Below are 25,848 nucleotides of genomic sequence, written 5' to 3'. Positions count from 1 at the left end.
TATTCAAAACTGCCTTCGACAAACTCGGTCTAGAAGAAAAAGAGCTAAGAGCATACCCGAACAATCTGTTCGGACTAGGAGATACCCCAGTTCAACCGCTGGGATACGTATCGCTGCATACAACCTTCGAAAAGGGGAACCAATCCAGAACACTCAAGATAGACTACATCGTGGTTGACGTAAGCTCGGCCTACAATGCCTTAATAGGTCGGACAACGTTAAATCAACTCGGTGCAATAGTTTCAACTCCACATCTATGTATGAAATTCCCAACTGCGGAAGGGATAGCTACAATAAAGGCAGATCAAAAGATGGCACGTCGCTGTTACAACGAGAGCCTAAACCTCCGAGGTAAAGGAGGAGAGTTCCACACAATCGAGCTCGGTGGAGTTCAGAGGCGAGAAGAACTCCGACCACAACCCGAAGGAGAAGTAGAAAGAATCCAGATCGAAGACACCTCGGATAAAATAACTAATATTGGTACGATCCTAAAAGGAGACATAAAGGAATCACTAATACGGTTCTTATGAGATAATGTTGATCTCTTCGCATGGAAAGCCGCCGACATGCCAGGTATTGATCCCGAACTAATGAGCCACAATTGGCAGTCTATCCGGGATCCCGGCCGGTACAACAAAGACGAAGAAAACTTGGACCAGAACGAGCTCAGGCTGTAGAGGAGCAAGTACAAGCGCTACTTGAGGCCGGGTTCATAAGGGAAGTCAAGTATCCATTATGGCTAGCAAACGTCGTCTTGGTGAAAAAGTCAAATGGGAAGTGGCGAATGTGTACCGACTACACCGACCTCAACAAAGCCTGCCCAAAAGACCCCTATCCACTCCCAAGCATCGACGCTCTAGTGGATGCTTCATCAGGATATAAGTATCTCTCATTCATGGACGCATATTCAGGGTACAATCAAATCCCTATGTATCCACCAGATCAAGAAAAAACCTCGTTCCTAACACCGAAAGCAAAATACTGTTACATAGTGATGCCTTTTGGTCTCAAGAACGCAGGAGCTACTTAGCAAAGGCTAATGAATAAAGTCTTCTCAGATCACATCGGAAAAATCATGGAGGTCTACGTGGATGACATGTTGATAAAGACACAAAGCGAAGAGACATTATTAACCGATTTAATTCAAGTATTCGATACCATAAGGAAGCACGGCATGCGACTCAACCCGGCTAAATGCACCTTCGCAATTGAAGCAGGTAAATTTTTAAGATTTATGCTCACACAAAGGGGAATCGAGGCAAATCCAGATAAATGCCAGGCCATACTCAACATGAAGAGCCCAACCTGCGTCAAAGAGGTACAACAACTCAATGGAAGGTTGGCAGCCTTGTCCAGATTCCTCGCAGGATCAGTGATAAGATCCCTCCCTTTCTACGCTACCTTGAAGAAGGGAAAGAACTTCGAATGGACAGCGGAATGTGAACAAGCCTTCAAAAACTTCAAATAATTCTTGGGGCAACCACCTATCCTATCTCGACCACAAGAGGGAGAATCGCTCATACTATACCTCGCAGTAGGAAGTCGGGCAATAGCCTCAGCGCTGATTTGAGAAGACGAAAGAGGCCAACAACCCGTCTACTTCATTAGTAAAGCACTACAGGGGTCAGAGCTGAACTACCAGAAAATAAAAAAATTTGCATACGCTCTGATACTCACATCCCGGCAACTTCGCCCATACTTCCAGGCACATACCATTAAAGTTCGGACCAACCAGCCCATAAAAGGAATATTACAGAAAACAGATCTGGCAGGAAGAATCCTACAATGGACAATCGAGTTGTCCGAGTTTGACCTTCAATATGAGGCACGGACAGCCATCAAATCACAACACCTGGCCGATTTTATCGCAGAATTCACAGACATCCCGGAAATCCCCATAGAGTGGAACATATATGTCGACGGATCCTCAAATAAAATAGGAAGCGGTGCGGGTGTGATAATCGAAAGCAACCAAGGAACTCAACTTGAGCTCTCCCTTAAATTTGGATTCCCGGCCTCGAACAATCAAGCGGAATACGAAGCGCTACTAGCCGGTTTGAAGCTGGCTAGGGAGGTTGGAGCTCGAAAACTCAACATCTACAGCGACTCACAAGTCGTTACCTCACAAATAACAGGAAGCTACCAAGCTAAAGACCCGACCATGAAAAAATATTTGGATAGAACCAAAGAACAGCTCGGACAACTCGGAGAATACAGGATCTACCACATTCCCCGAGAGCAAAATGCCCGAGCTGATGCACTTTCAAAATTAGCCAGCACCAAACCAGGGGGCAACAACAGAAGTCTCATCCAGGAGATACTACAGAACCCGTCAATATCGGAAGAAGAAGTCCTAGCCATAATAGGTCAGGACCAAGGATGGATGACCCCCATAATAAATTACCTCAAAACAGAAGCACTCCCTACAGATGAAAAGGAGGTAAAAAGGCTAAAAAGGGAGGCACAGTACTACACTATCATAAACAACACACTATACAAAAGAGGGATATCAACACCTTTACTAAAATGCGTACCGACTTCTAACACAAAGGAAGTCTTGGAGGAAGTGCACAGCGGCATTTGTGGCAATCATCTCGGAGCACAAGCCCTCACCAAAAAGATACTCCGGGCGGGATTCTATTGGCCAACTCTACAAAAGGATGCTACAGAATTCGTGAGGACATGCCCACCATGCCAGAAGCATGCCAACTTTCACATCGCCACACCAGAAAAGCTCATCAGCGTGACCTCGCCCTGGCCATTTGCAAAATGGGGACTCGACCTTCTCGGACCCTTCCCACAGGGATCGGGATAAGTAAAATTCCTCATAGTAGGAGTAGACTATTTCACAAAATGGATCGAGGCAGAACCCCTAGCCAAAGCCACCGCTCAAAGAAGTCGAAAATTCCTATATAGGAACATTATTACGAGGTTCGGGGTACCATACTCCATCACCACGGACAACGGTACCCAATTTACAGAGACAGGCTTCAGAAAACTGGTGGCCGACTTGAACATAAAACACCAGTTCACCTCCGTCAAACATCCCCAAGCCAATGGACAAGCCGAAGTGGCCAACAAAGTCATATTGGCCGGACTAAAGCGGAGGCTACAAGAAGCAAAAGGAGCCTGGGCCGAGGAACTCTCACAAGTCCTATGGGCGTATCGAACAACCCCCCATTCTACTACAAACGAATCACCATTCCGACGGGCATACGGAGCGGAGGCAATGATTCCAATAGAAATCGAAGAAGGATCTCCCCGAGTAGTCCACCACAATGAACGAGCAAACTCTCAACTTCAGAAAGAAGAACTCGACTTGTTACCCGAAATCCAAGAAAGAGCTCGGATCAGGGAAGAAGCTCTAAAACGACGAATGGCTTCCAGATATAATCTAAAGGTAGTGCCGAGAAGCTTTGCAGAGAATGATCTCATCCTAATCAAAAATGACACTGGAACAGCTCGACCCGGAGAAGGAAAGCTGGCAGCAAACTGGAAAGGACCCTACCGAGTCATTGAAGTACTGGGGAAGGGCTACTACAGACTGTCCGAGCTTGATGGACGAGACCTTCACCGATCATGGCACGCCTGCAACCTACGAAGGTACTATAGTTAGAAAAGGTAAAAGGTCTCACTAAATGGATGCACTCTTTTTCCTGAAAAGGTTTTTTAATGAGGCACCAGGTCGAGACCTAGACCAGAAAAATCCTACATGTATATATTCGCATTTTCCTTTAAATAAAATATATTTTAGATATTCTACAAGAGTCCAAGACGCATTAATCTGAAGTATTCATCGTCCGATTATAAAGCAACAGGTCGGCAGAAAGTGAAAAACAAATTCACTGCCCGACCACGATAAAGATAATCGTCCGATAAAGGTGAAAACGCGATTCACCCAAAGGACGATCTAAAGATGCCAACCGTTTTCTACAAATCGACAAAGATGAACACAAAATAATGTAAGAAGTTATCGAAAGCAATCCAAAAAAGAACCTGACGAGGTCTTACGGATAGCTAAAATAATAACTTAAAGACTGGCCGACGTGCGGAAGTCGGACCAAGTCAACCCAAGTTATAAGTAAACCCTGGAAACAGGTCTGGCCAACCCTAGTAAAGAGGATTACTTTAACTTAGAAGGGCCCGACATAATAAAAGTATGCCCAAAATGAAAAGTTATACAAGTAGTCCCTGAAAGAGATCTGACAAAAGATCTAAGAAAGAGGACTACAAAAAATAACTTAAAGGAGACCGATATAACCAAGTCAGACTCCTACCATTAAAAAAGTTATCAAGTAGTCCCTGAAAGAGATCTGACAAAAGATCCAAGAAAGAGGACTACAAAAAATAACTTAAAGGAGACTGACATAACCAAGTCGGACTCCTACCATTAAAAAGTTATCAAAGTAATCCCTGGAAGAGACCTGACAAAGGTCCAAAACAGAGGATTACAGAAATAACTTAAAAGGAGACCGACATAACAAAGTCGGACTCCTGCTACTGAAAATTTATACAAGTAACCCCTGAAAGAGACCTGACAAAGGTCCAAGAAAGAGGATTACAAAAATAACTTAGAAGAGATCGACCTAACGAAGTCGGTCTCCTACAAAGATAAGTTATAAAAGTAATCCCTGAAAGAGACCTGACAAAGGTCCAAGAAAGAGGATTACAAAAATAACTTAGAAGAGATCAACCTAACGAAGTCGGTCTCCTACAAAGATAAGTTATAAAAGTAATCCCTGAAAGAGACCTAACAGAGGTCCAAGAAAGAGGATTACAAAAATAACTCATAAAGGGACCAACGCGAAGAAGCTGGCTATAAAGCACTAAAATACAAAGCAATGGCGAAAAAACTAGGAAGCACGTCGGACCCATGCAACCACAGTCTCAAAGGATCCGAGCTACAAGCAATAAGTGCAAAGCAATCCAAAGAGGCCAAGAAACAAAATGCAAAAATCCGAAAAGGGATATTACGCTAAAGAGAGCATAAATGCGAAGCTTCAAAAAGCCACCATAATCAACCTCAGAAAGCGGCCTTTTGTTTTTCAAAATGAAGTTACCTGGCAGGCAACTTAAAAATGTCAAACGAGAAATAGAAAAATAAAGAGTTCAAAAAGCCCACACATTGGGCCATCTACACAAAAAAGTTATAAAAAAGTTTCCACAAAACGCCCACAAGTCGGGCCAACTACAAATCAATAGAAGTTTTCTCGGCAGCATCGGGAGCTTTCTTGGTGGCATCAGAATCAGGAGAAGGAGGGCGAGCTTGAATAGTCACAGCGTCAACAGTTCCATCATCCCGGTTCAAGATTTGGCAATCCGAATCAGCTGTAACAGGAGAAACCGAGGAGGTTGACAGTTTGAGAGAAGGAACTGGAGGAGGGTCAGCATCATCATCATCTTGGTCGTCAGGGACAATCTTCCCATCCCTCACCACATTATCCAAGCTGACAAGAGACAGGTCGGCATCAGGGGCAACAACGCGAAACTGCTCCATCAGATTCTCGGAGGCAGCAGTTACGCTACCCTCAAGATGGCCCTGAAGCTCACCATAATCAGCCCGAGCAGTCTCCAACTCACTCCGAAGGCGCATGATTTCCCTATAAGCCGAGACATAGCTGTCCTTATGCTTCAGGGCCATGTCTTCAGCCAGCCTTAAAGAAGCAGCAAGGGCGATAGAACTAGCCTTTTCACCCTCTAGCTCCTTCTCCACTTTTGCCAACTTCACCTCCAACTCCTCCTTCAGGCCCTTGATCCGATCAAACTCCGACTTGGCCTCCTCCATAAAAGACTTGGTGGCATGAATCGGAATCCCCTGAACTGTCCGGAAAATAGCCGCACTCATATGAGCCATCTTCACACTATTCTTGGCCATAAAATACAGGTGCTGAAGGAGAGACACATCGTCCATGGGAAGTCCACCATAGGGAGCAATTTGCTGATCAATAAATTCAACGGCATCAAAGTCGGGGGCATCCAGATTGAAGGGTTCAATGGTTTTTTGCTTTTTACTAGGAGGGGGACCAGAAGCTGCAGTAGATGATTGGGGAGGATAAACTAGGCGGACCCGAGGAACAGGAATTGCTTTCCTCGGTCCAGGGGAACTCGGTACAGGAGGCTTCAAAGGAATCTGAGAAGATCCCTCTCCGGCCACCTTGGCCGAGATGTTCAGAGCAGCAGTGGCCTTCTTCGCCTTCTTAAAGGCCTTCAAAGAATCAGTATTTTTTGACATCTCTGCAAATATAGCAACAACCAAGAGTTACAAATGTAATGTAGAGAAAGGAAAAACAAGTATAAAAGCAAAGCCAAACAAAATACCTAGAACAGTTCGAACCAAGGAAGGATCATTCAAGAATCTCTTCGTATCAAGATGAGGTGGTTTCCCCCAAAGATCCTCGAGGACAACCACAAAAGCGCGTTCAACGTCATCTAGCATCTCCCAAGTGTAGCGAGATACTCGAACATCTTTTTGCCACTCTAGGGGGAAGGAGGGCTCGCCGTTTTTATCAAGAAAAAAGGGGCGGACCCCCTCAACAGCTCGAACTTTGAGAAAGTAGTTCTTAAAGTCCTTAAAAGACTCATCATACATTGCAAACACTTTGTGCCCCTGGGCAGACCGAAAAGAAACCCAAGAAGCTTTCTTTTTTGAGGAACCACCAGGCTTGGTGGAAACAAACAAATAAAGGAACAAAGTCTGGGAAGGAGTTACATCTAGTTCACGGCAGAGAAGTTGAAAAATCTTAATAAAACCCCATGAATTTGGGTGAAGCTGGGAAGGAGCAATATTACACGATCACAGCAGGTCGGTCTCAAAAGCGGTAAAAGGAAAAGAAACGTTCAACTGACTGAAAAAGTACTCGTAAGCATAAAAGAAGGGACGCTCTCCCTCGACAGAAGTCGGAAAGCAAACTCTCTCGTCAGAGTCAGGGGCAACAAGCTAATAATCCTCCTCACGAGAATTGTTACCACAAATCCTATGGCGCTTCCTCAGTTTAGCACAGAACTCGGCATCCACAACAGAAACACACAACAAGACAAGGGAGTCCAGCCAGTCGGACATCCCCTCGGGAACTCTGGAAGACATCTCTACGATGTTATTGCGAGAAGACATAGGGCCAACTAATCCTACAAGGAAGAAAAGAAGACGGGGTTACTAAAAACATCTCGGAGAAGGTAGAAAGCAAACTTAAATATCATACAGACGAGGCATGCAGAAAAAAAAAACCCCAAGACTCAAACCAAAAGTCTTGGGGCATCCTTTGGAGGCAGCAACAACAAAGCAAGGTCCCTGGGAAAAACCTACACCCCAACGTCTCTCGAAAACAAGGAAACAAGGCCTAAAGCAACAAGCATTTCGTCCAGCAAGATAAAAAACGCAAAAGTCATTAAAGCAACTATCTTTCTACAGTCTACCAGCAAAAGCACTGTCAACGTCAACAATACCAAACAGAACAACACCAAAGATACAACCTTTTCCAGAATTAGGCAAAAAACACCATCAAAAGTACAAACAGGAAAGGCAATGACAAGCGAAAGCCCTAAAGGCATTAAGCAAAAAGCGATCATGCAGAAAATGAAGAAAGCTCCAGAAACACACGGCGATAAACAGGCACGACAAATGCAAAAAGATTCAAGTTTTCCAAACAAGCATGCAAGCAAAACCAAAACTTTATCATAAACCGAAGGTCAAAAAGTAAAAAAAAAAGTAAAGAAACGGAAAGTAGAAACCAAACCTGGAAAGTTCTGAAGAAAATGGAAAGCTGGGGCAGGAAAGCGTCTCTCAAAGGAAGCACCAACGGAGTACCAAAACGAAACGGTGCAGAGAAAGAGTAAGGCAAAACAGAGCAAACACAGAGGAAAAGTTAAAAACGGGAGAAGAGAGAAATGCGAAGAAGTTACGAAATGCGTGAAGAAGAAAAACCGTTTCTGGGTTTTCAAAATCAAAATAAAAGGGCCTAGGAGAAACGGGGCAATTAATGTTAAATAAAAGGCATTAAACCGTCGCACGTTTCCAAATCGCCGATATAAAAGCGCGCGCTTTTAGAAGAAAACGTTCTACATTCAAAAACTTCTACAAGGGGAATCGACAAATATGCTTGAGTTCAGCCTCAAGAAGGACCGAAGTCTAGGACTCGACCTCAGGAAAGAAGACCGAGCTCAAGCAGAGGCACTGTTCATACCCTGGGTCGAGCTATCCGACCTGGGATGATTGAAGATAAAGCGACCGACCTCTTCAGGTCAGACTATCCGACCTCTTCTCAGAGAGCTCGGCCAAATCGACAAGAGAGCCCAGTAAAGGGCCCAAATGGAGGAACACGACCCAAATCCTAAGGCGGCCTAAGCCTATAGAGATAAGGGCGGTTCCGCTGAAGACACGCTGACCTCAACCCTAAAGATAAATATAAGATAAGATAACTAACTTATCTTATCCAACAAAAGTCACGTCTCAACACTATAAATACACTGGAGCACCCAAGTATAACTCATACTCTGATTCTACTCAATACCTGCTTAATACCCTTGCTAACTTAAGCATCGGAGTCCCTTGCAGGTACCCCCACCCTCCGGGGACGAAGGATCAGCACCACTACCAAGTCCAACAAGTCGGACACATCAGCTCCGGCCGCCGTACACCTGCCGGACACGTCGGCTCCGACCAACACAGAAGATCTCATCCGAGATCGGCCTACAGTTTCAGGTAACCCTCGGAACACCATCCACACGGGCCGAGGTGTTTTGAGCAGTAGTAGTTTTTCTCGCTTTTTTGAAGGCCTTCATTGTATCATTATTCTTGGCCATCTCTGAAAAATGAAAAACAATAGTATTACCGACTAGGAAAAAAAGGAGAAAAGCAAAAAAGAAGAAATAGTATATATCAAGTAATACCCAATGCATCTCGGACGAGGGAGGGGTCTCCTAAAGATTTTTTGGTATCCAGATGAGGAGGTTCCCCCCAAAGATCCTCCAAAACCGTCACAAATACCTGTTCGATCTCATCAAGCATTTTCCATGTATATCGGGATACTACTACATTCTGCTGCCAATGCAAAGGGAAGGATGACTCACCATTCGCTTCCAGAAAAAAGGGACGAGCTCCCTCAACAGCTCGAACCTTGAAAAATAATTCTTGGAGTCCCTAAAGGACTCGTCATACATGGTAAAAACCTTATGTCCTTGTGCAGATCTAAAAGAAACACACGAGGCTTTCTTTTTTGAAGAAATCCCGGGCTTAGTTAAAACAAACAAATAAAGAAAAAGAGTTTGAGAATGGGTAACATTCAATTCTTGACAAAGAAGTTGAAAAATATTAATAAAGCCCAAGGAGTTTGGATGAAGCTGGGACGGAGCTACATTACACGACCACAACAAGTCGGTCCCAAATGAAGTAAAGGGAAAAGTGATGTCCAACTGGCTGAAGAAATAGTCGTAAGCATAAAAAAAAAGGCGCTCCCCCTGGGTCAAGACAGGGAAGCAGCCCTCTCCTCGGAGTCAGGTGCCACCAACTCATAATTCCTCTCTTAATCTCTACTCTTATAGAGACGGTGATGTTTTCTAAGCTCCACACAGAATTCAGCATTGACCACAGAAACACACATCAAAACAAGGGAGTCCAACCAATCGGACATACCCTTAGGAACTTTAGAGGACGTATCTACAATATTTTTGCGAGAAGACATAGCCAACTAGTCCTACAAACAAGAAAAGGAGATTGGATTACTAAAAACATCTCGGACGAAATCAAAACAACTCAGCCAGTACAGTCTAACACAGTACAAGCAGCAAAAGGAAACCCCAGGACCCACACCAAAAAGATCCAAGGGTACCCTTTGGAGGCAATCAGGGAACAAAGATTCAGGAAAATCTACAAGGCTAACATCCTAACAAAAACTCACAGAAAGGACAAAGAGAAACCCTTTCTCAGAAAGCAACATCCCAAAAAGAAAAAAGAAAGTCATTACCACCAGAAGGCCATCAAGATAGCTACCTTCCAAATTCACAGTCTTAGCTTATCAACAAACAAAAATCAAAACAACGCAAAGAAAATCGAAAAATTCTTTTACGGGATTCTTCAGCAAAGAAAGCTGTCAGCATGACGAAAAATATCAAAGGAGCAACCTTCCATAAAAATAAGCAGGTTCATGCAATTCGCAAAAGAAGAAAAACAAGCAGTGTGAACCCTAGAATACATAGGGACCATCTCAAATGCAAGAAAAAACCCCCGAACAAATAAATAAGCAGGCGCACAGTGATACGAAAAGGATCAAACTTTCCAGCGTGTATTTAAAAATCAAAGCTTTATAAAAAATCAAAGGTAAAGCAACGAAAGAAATAAGGGAGCAGAAAGCAGAACCAACCTGGAGAAAGGAGAAAAGCTTGAAAAGGCTGAAAGACGAAGCGACGAAAGATGTTCCTCGAAGCAAAAGCATCAACAATTACCAAAAGACGTCACAAGAGAAACGCAAAAATGCAAATTTCAGACGAAAACAGAAAGGGAGAAAGAAAAGGGGAAGTTACAGCAAAGAAGCAAGAGAAGATAAACCGTTTTTATGAAAAAGTTCAAAACGAACGAAGAGACGGAGCATTAAAAGAATTAATGAGGTTATTAAACCCTTGTGCATTCCCAAAGCAGGGAGACGCGTGTTTTCAAAAGAATAAAATTCAAAAGAAACGTTCTGTATTTAAAGGAGAACTCTACAAAAAAGAAATCGACAAAATGCTCGAGTTCGGCTTCACCCGAGAAGGTCCGAAGTCCTAAAGACTCGACCTCAAAAGGAAGACTGAGCTCGAGCAGGGGCACTGTTCATACCCAGGGTCGAGCTGTCCGACCCGGAATGTTCTACCGACAAAGCGACTGACCTCTTCAGGTCAAGGACAATCAGACCTCTCCTCAAAGAGCTCGGCCAAACTACCAGGAAAGCCCAATAAAGGGCCCAAACAGAGGAACACGACCCGAAACCAAGAGCAGTCCAAGCCTATAGAGATAAAGGTGGTTCCCTTAAAGATAAGATGACCTCGCTCGAAGATAAAGATAAGATAAGATAACTAACTTATCTTATCTATGGAAGGTCTCTCTACACCATTATAAATACACTGGAGCACCCAGGTATAACTCATACTCTAATTCTACTCAATACCTGTTTAATACCCTTGCTAACTTAAGCATCGGAGTCCCTTGCAGGTACCCCCCACCCTCCGGGGACGAAGGATCAACACCACCATCAAGTCCAACAAGTCAGACACAACAGCTCTAACCAGTACAGAAGATCTCGTCTGAGATCGACCTACAGTTTCAGGTAACTCTCAGAACAGAAACATATTTCTTTTTCATCTTCGTTCTTGTTGTGCTGGATTTTTGATCATGCTTGTCTCAATAATCAATAGCAAGTTTTACCACTTCGCCCCTCTTTTTGTTGGCTTTTGAGAAGAAAATTTCTAGTGCTAGGCTCATCTGGGTAAGGTCAGTGACACCCTAAATTAATGAGCAAAGCATTGATGACCATATTGCACAACGAAGTATGAAAATTGACTTTCGAAGGTGTTATAGTTATTATTTTCATTCGTGAATGTGTAGTGCTCACCTCAATATCATACGTGCTCCACAGATAGAAAAGTTGCATCCATTGGGCTACAAAGACTCCGTAATCTTTTTTGCATTTTCGTTAAAACAATACCCAAAGTAATTTAAAATAAAAATTAATTTATGTCCATGAAGTATTCTTCAAAGTTGATGAAAATAAATTACATTTCAAATAGAACTTACGACTTATCCTTTTGTTGTGTGACGAGAGGTTCTCTCAAATCGAAATGCGACACTAGCGGTGGGATTGTTGCTTTATTTTCATAAAACCTCTTGTCTGTCAGCATTGTCTCCAAGAAGAAATCCTGCATCCACTTCCCAATGTGAGAATACATAACATTGGACGTCACTACAACAATAGAATAGTCCATAGGGGATAAAAATTTTGCACAGTACCACATATGTCATCATCTAAACTCTGTGTGCCCGATCATTTAGGTCCTTTGCGAAGTCTAGGTACATAAGGTCTCCCAAATCAAGGTCAACGATTATGAGAAACCAATGCCTATCCTTGTTGAGGTGGATGAAATCATTCATCCACTTCATCATATAAATCAATGACAAAATCAGGACACTAGTACCAGTGGTACTGATAACCATTTTATCGTTAACAAAGATGTGCATTCACAATGTCGTGGCAAATATTAAAGTCTCAACGTCACCTTAATTGCAATAAATCGTTAAATTTTTTAAACCTTCATCTTAATAAACCATTTAAATTTAATCTTGTACATGTTGCATATTCTAAAAAGGACTCAATTGAAGAGCAAGTTAATTAGATTTCCATGTTTTTTTAGCTTATTGCAACGTATCCAACGTTGTACCATAACATCACCAACTCTTTCACTAATACTCGCGGTAATTCAAATATAAGCTCACTATGGTTATGGGACTACATCATTCACATAAGACACACCACATTGTAATTTAATTCGGAAACTTTGTCAAAGCTATGGCAATCATAACTACAAAGTTTATGAACCATAATCCATACTGGCATATAATCTGAGATTTCTTCCCACCGACTTCTTCTAACTTGTGACTGTCGCGAACTACAAACACCATCCTACATCCAACACACATAACAAAACACAAAATTCATACACAACGAAGCACCTAAAAACACCACCTTCCTAAGCAAACCACGGACTAATCACCTTCATCCTTAATCAGCCAACATTTTCTCAATCATTTTGACCTAGTGCCTCAGTTCAGTGTTCTCCTTCTCAAGCATCTGAATTCGCTCAAACATCGACTGTGGCATCTCATCCTTCATCTGGTGTTGCATATGACCAAACACTCAATAATTATAGTCATAAATGCTCTTTCCACTAGCGTCGACCAATTTCTCCAGAATGGCGAAAGAAACTTCTTGCCTAGCCACCTTTTCCGCTTCAGACTCTAGGCCATATGCCACAAGTTCTAAACCTCTTGCATTGCTTGGAAGGAAAATAGTGAATTGAAACATCACACACCCCGCTGACGACTTGGTGTCTTGAGGCACGAAGATTGGAGCTCCAATTGCAAGAGTCGAACACGCTCGCATGAGCATTAGTTCAAAGTCCTCCACATACAAAAATCCAGGACCCTAGGTCTTCGAAAACACTTATCCACCTATGAAGAAAAGGTTCCAGTCGAAATTGCACAACGGCCAACAAAAACATTATAACTGTTATGTAAAGAAGAAAAAAGTACCTGACGATGCGGATGGGCCACGACTACTGCAACCAATGAAAGTACTGCTAGGAGAATAGCCCAAGTATTGCACTTTTTGAGAAGAAAGGCTTGTGGTGGACGAAATTGTGATCACATCAATGTAGTATTCTTTGTTGTTGTATGGAATCATTATTATGGCACCTATGTGTGTACACAACTCCGTTCAACTAACCAGCAAGTGTACTGGGTCGTCCAAGTAATACCTTACGTGAGTAAGGGTCGATCCCACAGAGATTGTTGGTATGAAGCAAGCTATGGTTACCTTGTAAATCTCAATTAGGCAGATTAAATAGTTTTGGGTTTCAAAAATTAATAATAAATAGAAAATAAAAGGGATAGAAATACTTATGTAAATCAATAGTGGGAATTTCAGATAAGTGTGTGAAGATGCTGTGCTCCTCTCGTGTCTCTATTTTCTTATTACATTCATCCAATCCTTCCTACTCCTTTCCATGGCAAGCTGTATGTAGGGCATCACCGTTGTCAATGGCTACATCCCATACTCTCAGTGAAAACGTTCCTATGCTCTATCACAGCACGGCTAATCATCTGTCGGTTCTCAATCAGGTTGGAATAGAATCCCTTGATTCTTTTGCGTTTGTCATCACGCCCAGCCTTCAGGAGTTTGAAGCTCGTCACAGTCATTCAATCCCAGAATCCTACTCGGAATACCATAGACAAGGTTTAGACTTTCCGGATCCTCATGAATGCCGCCATCTATCTAGCTTATACCACGAAGATTCTGTTGGGGAATCTAAGAGATATGCGCCCGGCCTAGAGTAGAATGGAAGTGGTTGTCAGTCACGCGCGTTCATAGGTGAGAATGATGATGAGTGTCACGGATCATCACATTCATCAAAGTTAAGTATAACGTATATCTTGGAATAAGGATAGAAGAGAATTGAATAGAGAGTAATAATAATTGTATTGAAACTTGAGGTACAGCAGAGCTCCACACCATTAATCTATGGTGTGCAGAAACTCCACTGTTGAAAACACATAAGTAAAAGGTTCAGGCATGGCCGAATGGCCAGCCCCCTAAAACGTGATCAATAGCCTCTTAAGATGAAGAATAAAATAGCACTGAGACCAAAGATGTCTAATACAATAGTAACTTATCCTATTTATACTAGACTAGCTACTAGGGTTTACATGAGTAAGTATTTGATGCATAAATTCACTTCCGGGGTCCACTTGGTGTATGCTTGGGCTGAGCTTGATCTATCCACGAGCTGAGGCTTTTCTTGGAGTTGAACTCCAAGTTATAACGTGTTTTGGGCGTTCAACTCCGGATCATGACGTTTTTCTGGCGTTTAACTCCAGACAGCAACATGTACTTGGCGTTCAACGCCAAGTTATGTCGTCAATTTCCGAATAAAGTATGGACTATTATATATTGATGGAAATCTATGGATGTCTACTTTCCAACGCCATTCAGAGCGCGCCAATTGGAGTTATGTAGCTCTAGAAAATCTATTTCGAGTGCAGGGAGGTCAGATTCCAACAGCATCAGCAGTCCTTTTGTCAGCCTTTTTCAGAGTTTTGCTCAAATCCCTCAATTTCAGCCAGAAATTACCTGAAATCACAGAAAAACACACAAACTCATAGTAATGGCCAGAAATGTGAATTTAACATAAAAACTAATGAAAACATCCCTAAAAGTAGCTTGAACTTACTAAAAACTACCTAAAAACAATGCCAAAAAGCGTATAAATTATCCGCTCATCACAACACCAAACTTAAATTGTTGCTTGTCCCCAAGCAACTGAAAATCAATTAGGATAAAAAGAAGAGAATATACTATAAATTCCAAAATATTAATGAATATTAATTATAATTAGATGAGCGAGACTTGTAGCTTTTTTGCTTCTGAACAGTTTTGGCATCTCACTTTTTCCTTTGAAGTTTAGAATGATTGGCTTCTCTAGGAATTTAGAATTTCGGATAGTGTTATTGACTTTCCTAGTTAAGCATGTTGATTCTTGAACACAGCTACTTATGAGTCTTGGCCGTGGCCCTAAGCATTTTGTTTTCCAGTATTACCACCGGATACATAAATGCCACAGACACATAACTGGGTGAACCTTTTCAGATTGTGACTCAGCTTTGCTAGAGTCCCCAGTTAGAGGTGTCCAGAGCTCTTAAGCACACTCTTTTTTGCTTTGGATCACGACTTTAACCACTCAGTCTCAAGCTTTTCACTTGGACCTTCATGACACAAGCACATGGTTAGGGACAGCTTGATGTAGCCGCTTAGGCCTGGATTTTATTTCCTTGGGCCCTCCTATCCATTGATGCTCAAAGCCTTGGATCCTTTTTACCCTTGCCTTTTGGTTTTAAGGGCTATTGGCTTTTGCTGCTTGCTTTTTCTTTTTCTTTCTATTTTTTTCGCCATTTTTTTTTCACTGCTTTTTCTTGCTTCAAGAATCAATTTCATGATTTTTCAGATCATCAATAACATTTCTCTTTGTTCATCATTCTTTCAAGAGCCAACAATTTTAACACTCATAAACAAGAAGATCAAAAATATGCACTGTTCAAGCATTCATTCAGAAAACAAAAAGTATTGTCACCACATCAATATAATTAAATTAAATGCAATGATAAATTCGAAATTCATGTACTTCTTGTTCTTTTGAATTAAAATATTTTTCATTTAAGAGAGGTGGAGGATTAATGGATTTTATTCATAGCTTTAAGACATGGTTACTACATATTAATGATCATGAAGTAGAGACACAAAACATAGATAAACACAACATTAAAAACCGAAAACAGAAAGAGATAAGAACAAGGAATGAATCCACCTTTAGTGGCGTCTTCTTCTTGAAGGACCAACAATGTCCTTAAGCTCTTCTATGTCCCTTCCTTGCCTTTGTTGCTCCTCCCTCATTGCTCTTTGATCTTCTCTTATTTCATGGAGAATGATGGAGTGCTCATGATGTTCCACCCTTAATTGTTCAACATTGTGGCTCAAATCTTCTAAGGAGGTGTTGAGTTGTTTCCAATAGTTGTTGGGAGGAAAGTGCATCCCTTGAGGCATCTCAGGGATTTGTTGATGATGAGCTTCCTCATGCATCTCTTGAGAACCGTGAAGGATCTCTCTTGCTTGCTCCATCCTCTTCTTGGTGATGGGCTTATCCTCTTCAATGGAGATGTCTCCTTCTATGATAACTCCAGCTGAGTAACATAGATGACAAATAAGGTGAGGAAAAGCTAGCTGTGCCATTGTGGAGGACTTGTCGGCTATTTTGTAGATTTCATTGGAGATGACCTCATGAACTTCTACTTCCTCTCCAATCATAATGCTATGAATCATGATGGCCCGATCCACAGTGACTTCAGATCGGTTGCTAGTAGGAATGATGGAGCGTTGAATGAACTCCAACCATCCTCTAGCCACAGGCTTGAGGTCCAGTCTTCTTAGTTGAACTGGCTTGCCTTTGGAGTCTATTCTCCATTGAGCTCCTTCCACACATATGTCTATTAGGACTTGGTCCAACCTTTGATTAAAGTTGACCCTTCTAGTGTAGGGGCGTTCATCTTCTTGCATCATGGGCAAGTGAAACGCCAACCTCACATTTTCCGGACTAAAATCTAAGTATTTCCGCCGAACTATTGTGAGATAATTCTTTGGATTCGGGTTCATACTTTGATCATGGTTCCTAGTGATCCATGCATTGGCATAGAACTCTTGAACCATTAAGATTCCGACTTGTTGCATGGGGTTGGTTATGACCTCCCAACCTCTTCTTCGGATCTCATGTCGGATCTCCGGATACTCATTCTTCTTGAGCTTGAAAGGGACCTCAGGGATCACCTTCTTCTTTGCCACAACATCATAGAAGTGGTCTTGATGGCTCTTGGAGATAAATCTTTCCATTTCCCATGACTCGGAGATGGAAGCTTTTGTCTTCCCTTTACCTTTTCCGACCTTAGGTGCCATTGATGGTAGTGGAAAACAAAAAAGATTGTGCTTTGACCACACACCAAACTTAAAATATTGCTCGTCCTCGAGCAATAGAAGAAAGAAGAGAAGAAGAAGAAGAAGAAGAAGAAGAAGAAGAAGAAGAAGAAAATATGGTAGATGGGAAGAGATGTAGGTGCGGCCTAGGTGAAGAAGAAGGGGTTGTGTTGTGTGAAAATGAAGTAGAATGGAAGGGTATATATAGGGAGAGGGGGTAGTGTTTGTTTGACCATTTAGGGTGGGAATGGGTGGGAAAATGTTTTTGAATTTTTGAAGGTAGGTGGGGTTTATGGGGAAGAGTGGATGGATGTGAGTGGTGAAGGGGGTGATTGGGAAGAGGAATTTAGGTGATTGGTGAAGAGTGTTGGGAAGTGTGACATGGGGAATACAAATCACAAAAATAGGATTAGGAGGTAAGGTGGGAATATAGTAGGTGGGGATCCTGTGGGGTCCACAGATCCTGAGGTGATCTTGTGGGGTCCACAGATCCTGAGGTGTCAAGTAATTCCATCCCTGCACCAAATAGGCATGTAAAATGCCTTTGCACACCATTCTGGCGTTTAAACGCCCATTGGTGCACGTTCTGGGCGTTCAACGCCCATGTAAAGCATGTTTCTGGCGTTGAACGCCAATTTCATGCTTGTTACTGGCGTTCAGCGCCAGCTTTTCTTCTCTAGGCACATTCCTGGCATTTAGCACCAGAATGTTCCTTGTTTCTGGTGTTCAGTGCCAGAATGATGCTCTGTTCTGGCGTTGAACGCCGGCCAGATGCATTTTACTGGCGTTGAACGCCAGCCTGTGCTTCCTCCAGGGTGTGATTTTTTTCTTCTGCTGTTTTTGATTCTGTTTTTAATTTTTATGATTTTTTTCGTGACTCCTCATGATCATGTACCTAATAAAACACAAAATAACAATAAAATAAAATAAAATAAAAATTAGATAAATAAAATTGGGTTGCCTCCCAACAAGCGCTTCTTTAATGTCAATAGCTTGACAGTGGCTCTCATGGAGCCACAAGGTGATCAGGTCAATGTTGTATAGTCCCAACACCAAACGTAGAGTTTGGATATGGGATCTTAACACCAAACTTAGAGTTTGGTTGTGGCCTCACAACACCAAACTTAGAGTTTGATTGTGGGGGCTCTTATTGACTCTGAACTGAGAGAAGCTCTTCATGCTTACTCTCTTGTGTCACAGAGGGATGGCCATGTGCTTTAAACACAAGGTAGTCCCCGTTCAATTGAAGGACTAATTCACCTCTATTGACATCTATCACAGCTCTTGCTGTGGCTAGGAAAGGTCTTCCAAGGATGATGCATTCATCCTCTTCCTTCCTAGTGTCTAAGATTATGAAATTAGCAGGGATGTAAAGGCCTTCAACCTTTACTAACACGTCCTCTACTATTCCATAAGCTTGTCTCAATGACTTGTCTGCCAATTGTAATGAGAACAAGGCAGGTTGTACCTCAATGATCCCCAGCTTCTCCATTACAGAGAGTGGCATAAGATTTATCCCTGACCCCAGATCACATAGAGCCTTTTCAAAGGTCATGGTGCCTATGGTACAAGGTATTAAGAACTTGCCAGGATCTTGTTTCTTTTGAGGTAGAGTTTTCTGAATCCAAGTATCTAGTTCATTAATGAGCAAGGGAGGTTCACTTTCCCAAATCTCATTACCAAATAACTTGGCATTCAGCTTCATGATAGCTCCTAAATATCAAGCAACTTGCTCTCCAGTCACGTCTTCATCTTCTTCAGAGGAAGAATAGTCTTCAGAGCTCATGAATGGCAGAAGAAGATTTAGTAGAATCTCTATGGTCTCTGTATGAGCCTCAGATTCCTTTGGATCCTTAATAGGAAACTCCTTCTTACTTGAGGGACGTCCCAGGAGGTCTTCCTCACTAGGATTTTCGTCCTCCTCCTCCCTTGTGCATTCGGCCACATTGATTATATCAATGGCCTTGCACTCTCCTTTTGGATTCTCTTCTGTATTGCTTGGGAGAATACTGGGAGGAGTTTCAATAACTTTCTTACTCAGCTGGCCCACTGTGCCTCCAAATTTCTGATGGAGGATCTTGTTTCATTCATGAAACTAAAAGTGGCCCTTGACAGATCAGAGACTAGATTGGCTAAATTAGAAGTGTTTTGTTTAGAATTCTCTGTCTGTTGCTGAGAAGATGATGGATATGGCTTGCTATTGCTCAACCTATTACGTCCACCATTATTAAAGCCTTGCTAAGGCTTTTGTTGATCCTTCCATGAGAAATTTGGATGATTTCTCCATGATGAGTTATAGGTGTTTCCATAGGGTTCACCCATGTAATTAACCTCTACCATGGCAGGGTTCTCAGGATCATAAGCTTCTTCAGAAGCTGCCTCTTTAGTACTGTTGGATGCATGTTGCCATCCATTCAGATTTTGAGAGATCATGTTGACCTGTTGAGTCAACACTTTATTTTGAACCAATATGGCATTCAGAGCATCAATTTCAAGAACTCCTTTCTTCTAAGGTATCCCATTATTCACGGAATTCCTCTCAGAGGTGTACATGAATTGGTTGTTTGCAACCATGTCAATGAGTTCTTGAGCCTCTTCAGGCGTTTTCTTTAGGTGAATAGATCCACCTGCAGAATGGTCCAATGACATTTTCGAAAATTCAGATAGACCATAATAGAATATATCTAATATGGTCCATTCTGAAAACATGTCAGATGGACATCTTTTGGTCAGCTGCTTGTATCTTTCCCAAGCTTCATAGAGGGATTCACCATCTTTTTGTTTGAAGGTTTGAACATCCACTCTCAGCTTGCTCAGCTTTTGAGGAGGAAAGAATTTATCCAAGAAGGCAGTGACCAGCTTATCCCATGAGTCCAGGCTTTCCTTGGGTTGTGAATTCAACCATATTCTAGCTCTGTCTCTTACAGCAAAAGGGAAAAGCATGAGTCTGTAGACTTCAGGATCAACTCCATTCGTCTTTACAGTCTCACAGATCTGCAAGAACTCAGTTAAAAACTGATAAGGATCTTCATATGGAAGTCCATAAAACTTGCAGCTTGTTGCATTAAGGCAACTAGCTGAGGTTTCAGCTCAAAGTTGTTGGCTCCAATGGCAGGAATGGAGATGCTTCTTCCATCAAACTTGGACGTTGGCTTTGTGAAGTCACCAAGCATTCTCCTTGCATTATTATTATTTTCGGCTGCCATCTCCTTCTCTTGTTCTAATATTTCTGAAAGGTTACCTTTAGATTGTTGTAACTTAGCTTCTCTTAATTTTCTCTTCAGAGTCCTTTCAGGTTCTGGATCAATTTCAACAAGAGTACTTTTATCCTTGTTCCTGCTCATATGAAAGAGAAGAAAACAAGAAAAGAAAGAGGAATCCTCTATGTCACAGTATAGAGATTCCTTTATGTTAGTAGAAAAAGAAGGGGATAGAAGAAAGAAAGTGAAGAATCCAAACACAAGGGATAGATTGAGTTCGGATTTTTAGATGAAGAGAGGTGAAGAGAAGTGTTAGTAAATAATTAATTAAATAGAATAAGAAAAGAGATAGAGAATTTCGAAAATAATTTTGAAAAAGGAGTTAGTAATTTTCGAAAATTAAAGATAAGATAAGATTAAAACAATTAAAAAGAATTTTTGAAAAAGAGAGAAGTATTTTCGAAAATTAGAGAGGGATAGGTAGTTAGTTGGTTTTGAAAAAGATAGGAAACAAACAAAAAGTTAGTTAGTTGATTGAAAAATATATTAAAATCAAATTTGAAAAGATAAGAAGGTAAGAGGTTAGATAAGATATTTTGAAATCAAATTTTGAAAAAGATAAAATTTTTGAAAAAGATAAGATAAAAGATAAAAAGATTTAATTTTTAAATTTTAAAAATACTTACTTCACTAACAAGAAACTACAAGATAAGATTCTAGAACTTAAAGATTGAACCTTTCTTAACAAGAAAGTAACAAACTTCAAATTTTTGAATCAATCACATTAATTATTAGTGAATTTTCAAAAATATGATATAAAGATAAGAAAAAGATTTTGAAAATATTTTGAAAAAGAATTTTGAAATTTTCGAAAAATGAAAAAAATGAAAAAGATATAATTTTTGAAAAAGATTTTGAAAAGATAAGATTTTTAAAATTGAAATTTTGACTTGACTTGTAAGAAACAACTAATTTTAAAAATTTTTGACAAAGTCAACCCAAAATTTCAAAAAATTGGAGGGAAATAAGGAAAAGATATTTTTTTGATTTTTGAATTTTTAAAGAAAAACACAAAAATGACCCAAAACATGAAAATTTTGGATCAAAACACAAGATGCATGCAAGAATACTATGAATGTCAAGATGAACACCAAGAACACTTTGAAGATCATGATGAACATCAAGAACATAATTTTGAAAAATTTTTTATGCAAAGAAAACATGCAAGACACCAAACTTAGAAATTTTTAATGCTTGGAAAATATGAATGCAAAAATGCACATGAAAAACAACAAAAGACACAAAACAAGAAATCATCAAGATCAAACAAGAAGACTTGTCAAGAACAACTTGAAGATCATGAAGAACACTATGAATGCATGAGATTTTCGAAAAAAAAATGCAAGAAAAATTTTAAAAGCATGCAATTGACACCAAACTTAAAAATTAACTCAAGACTCAAACAGGAACACAAAATATTTTTGATTTTTATGATTTTATTAATTTTTTTGGATTTTTATTAATTTTTTCGAAAATAAAGTTTGGAAAAACGAAAAAGAAACGAAAAATTTTGAAAAAGATTTTTAAAAAAAAAATTTTGAAAAGAACATTACCTAATCTGAGCAACAAGATGAACCGTCAGTTGTCCATACTCGAACAATCCCCGGCAACGGCGCCAAAAACTTGGTGGACGAAATTTTGATCACATCAATGTAGTATTCTTTGTTGTTGTATGGAATCATTATTTTGGCACCTATGTGTGTACACAACTCCGTTCAACTAACCAGCAAGTGTACTGGGTCGTCCAAGTAATACCTTACGTGAGTAAGGGTTGATCCCACAGAGATTGTTGGTATGAAGCAAGCTATGGTTACCTTGTAAATCTCAGTTAGGCAGATTAAATAGTTTTAGGTTTCGAAAATTAATAATAAATAGAAAATAAAAGGGATAGAAATACTTATGTAAATCAATAGTGGGAATTTCAGATAAGTGTGTGAAGATGCTGTGCTCCTCTCGTGTCTCTATTTTCTTATTACATTCATCCAATCCTTCCTACTCCTTTCCATGGCAAGCTGTATGTAGGGCATCACCGTTGTCAATGCTACATCCCATCCTCTCAGTGGAAACGTTCCTATGCTCTGTCACAGCACGGCTAATCATCTGTCGGTTCTCAATCAGGTTGGAATAGAATCCCTTGATTCTTTTGCGGATCCTCATGAATGCCGCCATCTATCAAGCTTATACCACGAAGATTCTGTTGGGGAATCTAAGAGATATGCGCCCGGCCTAGAGTAGAACGGAAGTGGTTGTTAGTCACGCGCGTTCATAGGTGAGAATGATGATGAGTGTCACGGATCATCACATTCATCAAAGTTAAGTATAACGTATATCTTGGAATAAGGATAGAAGAGAATTGAATAGAGAGTAATAATAATTGTATTGAAACTTGAGGTACAGTAGAGCTCCACACCCTTAATCTATGGTGTGCAGAAACTCCACTGTTGAAAACACATAAGTAAAAGGTTCAGGCATGGCCGAAAGGCCAGCCCCCTAAAACGTGATCAATAGCCTCTTAAGATGAAGAATAAAATAGCACTGAGACCAAAGATGTCTAATACAATAGTAACTTATCCTAGTTATACTAGACTAGCTACTAGGGTTTACATGAGTAAGTATTTGATGCATAAATTCACTTCCGGGGTCCACTTGGTGTATGTTTGGGCTGAGCTTGATCTATCCACGAGCTGAGGCTTTTCTTGGAGTTGAACTCCAAGTTATAACGTGTTTTGGGCGTTCAACTCCGGATCATGACGTTTTTCTGGCGTTTAACTCCAGACAGCAACATGTACTTGGCGTTCAACGCCAAGTTATGTTGTCAATTTCCGAATAAAGTATGATCTATTATATATTTCTGGAAAGCTCTGGATGTCTACTTTCCAATGCCATTGAGAGCGCGCCAATTGGAGTTCTGTAGCTCTAGAAAATCCATTTCGAGTGCAGGGAGGTCAGATTCCAATAGCATCAGCAGTCCTTTTGTCAGCCTTTTTCAGTGTTTTGCTCAAATCCCTCAATTTCAGCCAGAAATTACCTGAAATCACAGAAAAACACACAAACTCATAGTAAAGTCTAGAAATGTGAATTTAACATAAAAACTAATGAAAACATTCCTAAAAGTAGCTTGAACTTACTAAAAACTACCTAAAAACAATGCCAAAAAGCGTATAAATTATCCGCTCATCAGCTTGCATATACAGAAGCTTGAAGTAAATGTTGGGAACACCCACCACCTCCAAATGCATCCCCTCCACCTCCATAAAAACAACCTTTGCGGCGCATTTTTTTTTGGTGAAACAAGCAGGGTTCAAGGGCCCCAACAAGGAAAAAACAACAGAACCAAAAAGCAAGACAAATTAAGATCCTCTTAAACGAAGGGTCCCGAGACTATCACACAGAAGGGCATAGCTAAATTCCGGAGGGGCTCTGTCAAAGAGGTGCAAGCCAAGGGGGAGGTCCTGACCCTTCTTAACAAAGAGATCTGCTACCGAGTTAGCTTCGCAAAGATTATGCTTCCAGCCAACATATTGTATTCGAGCCGCCAGGACACAAATATCCTGAATCAGGGGGCACAAGGGTGGCTTGGTGAGCAACCACAGATGATGAAGTTGATAGCAGAGGCCGAGTCCGATTCGACTTCAAGGTTCTGGTACCCATTAGCTATAGCAATATTCAGGCCATGGATTATCGCCCACAATTTCGCATGCATAATTGAGCAGCTGCCCACATTGCAGGAGAATCCTTTCAAAAAACTCCCAGTTGAGTCTCTGAAGACTCCCCCACATGCAGCGTTACTCCTATGTGCGTACCAGGATCCGTCCACATTCAATTTAATGCATTCTCCGTGAGGCTGAGCCCAGCTTATAAGGCATTCACTATCACCCTGGATAATCCGATGACTTCGGTTACTCCTGTTCACTCTAATGAACTCTTCAAACCGTGCTTGGATCTGATGCACAGCATTAGGAACAAGAGTAGACTCACCATTAAACACCAACTTATTGCGAAAGTACCAAATTGAGGACATAGCAACCCCAAGCAGGCCCAGTTATTAGAAGCAGTAAGGTTTTGCAGCAACCAATCGCTAAGACAAGTATTAAAGAAGGAAGGTAACTTATTAGGGGGAACTAGGATTTCCCAAATGTTCCTTGCATAGAAGCAATCCCGCAACACATGAATGGTTGACTCTTCCTGGCAATGGCATCGGGGGCAAGAGTCAACACTAGTCAAATGTCTACGCTTTCTTTCTGAATTCGTCATGATAGCATTATGCGCCACCAACCAAAGGAAGGTCCTAACACGTTTAGGGTCCTGCCACTTCCACACTAAACAGAAGATCTTGTCCGGAGACTACTGGACCTCTACTAGGCTCTGGTACGCTGACTTGACAGTGAATGATCCATCCGAGGAGGCTCCTCAGGCTATGCGATCAGCTTCTTTCCATGGGGACAGGGGGAGATAGCAACGATTTTCTTGATAATGTGCTCCGGTAGCACCTCTTGCAGCTTTCCAACGTCCCATTGCCCTGAGACATCAAGGAAATCCATTAGCATATCATTATAATTGATGTTTACACTTACCTGGCTTGTCGTTTCGCTGAGCAGCCCCACACCAGAGACCCAGTTATGATTCCAAAAACGAATTTGGGATCCATCCCCAACACTCCAAACGCAGTTACTCTGAATACTGTCCCAAGATGAACAAATACCCTTCCAAAGATTAGAGTTGCTCCTCTTTCTCTCCACTCTGGGTATAATATCATTCCCACCACCATATTTCGATCGAAGGACTCTAACCGAAAGAGCGTCTTTCTTCTCAATAAGACCCCAATCCGCTTTCATCATAAAGGCTTGATTCATCTGGCTTGCATGCCTAATGCCCAGTCCCCCAACCTGATTTGGCTCATAGACTTTCTTCCATCTAAGTAAGTGTATCTTCTTTGTTTGATGAGTATCACCCCAGAGAAAATTTCTGCAAATGCGATCAATAGTATTACAAGTGGCAGATGGTAAAATAGCAGATTGCATATTATATAAAGGCATAGAGGATAGGACAGATTTCACCAGGGTCATTCTTCCAGCAAGGAAAAGAGATGAGGCTTTTCAAGAGTTAAGTCTGGTCTGCAGCTTGTCAATTGCATATTCTCTTCTTTTTATCTTATTTGATTTTCAGTTGCTTGAGGACAAGCAACAATTTAAGTTTGGTGTTGTGATGAGCGGATAATTTGTACGCTTTTTGGCATTGTTTTTAGTATGTTTTTAGTATGATCTAGTTAGTTTTTAGTATATTTTCATTAGTTTTTAGTTAAAATTCACTTTTCTGGACTTTACTATGAG

This window comes from Arachis hypogaea, chromosome 6 (assembly GCF_003086295.3).
Source record: "Arachis hypogaea cultivar Tifrunner chromosome 6, arahy.Tifrunner.gnm2.J5K5, whole genome shotgun sequence".
Taxonomy (NCBI): Eukaryota; Viridiplantae; Streptophyta; class Magnoliopsida; order Fabales; family Fabaceae; genus Arachis; species Arachis hypogaea.
The sequence above is the reverse complement of the archived record's forward strand: the minus strand, read 5'-3'. Positions refer to the sequence as shown.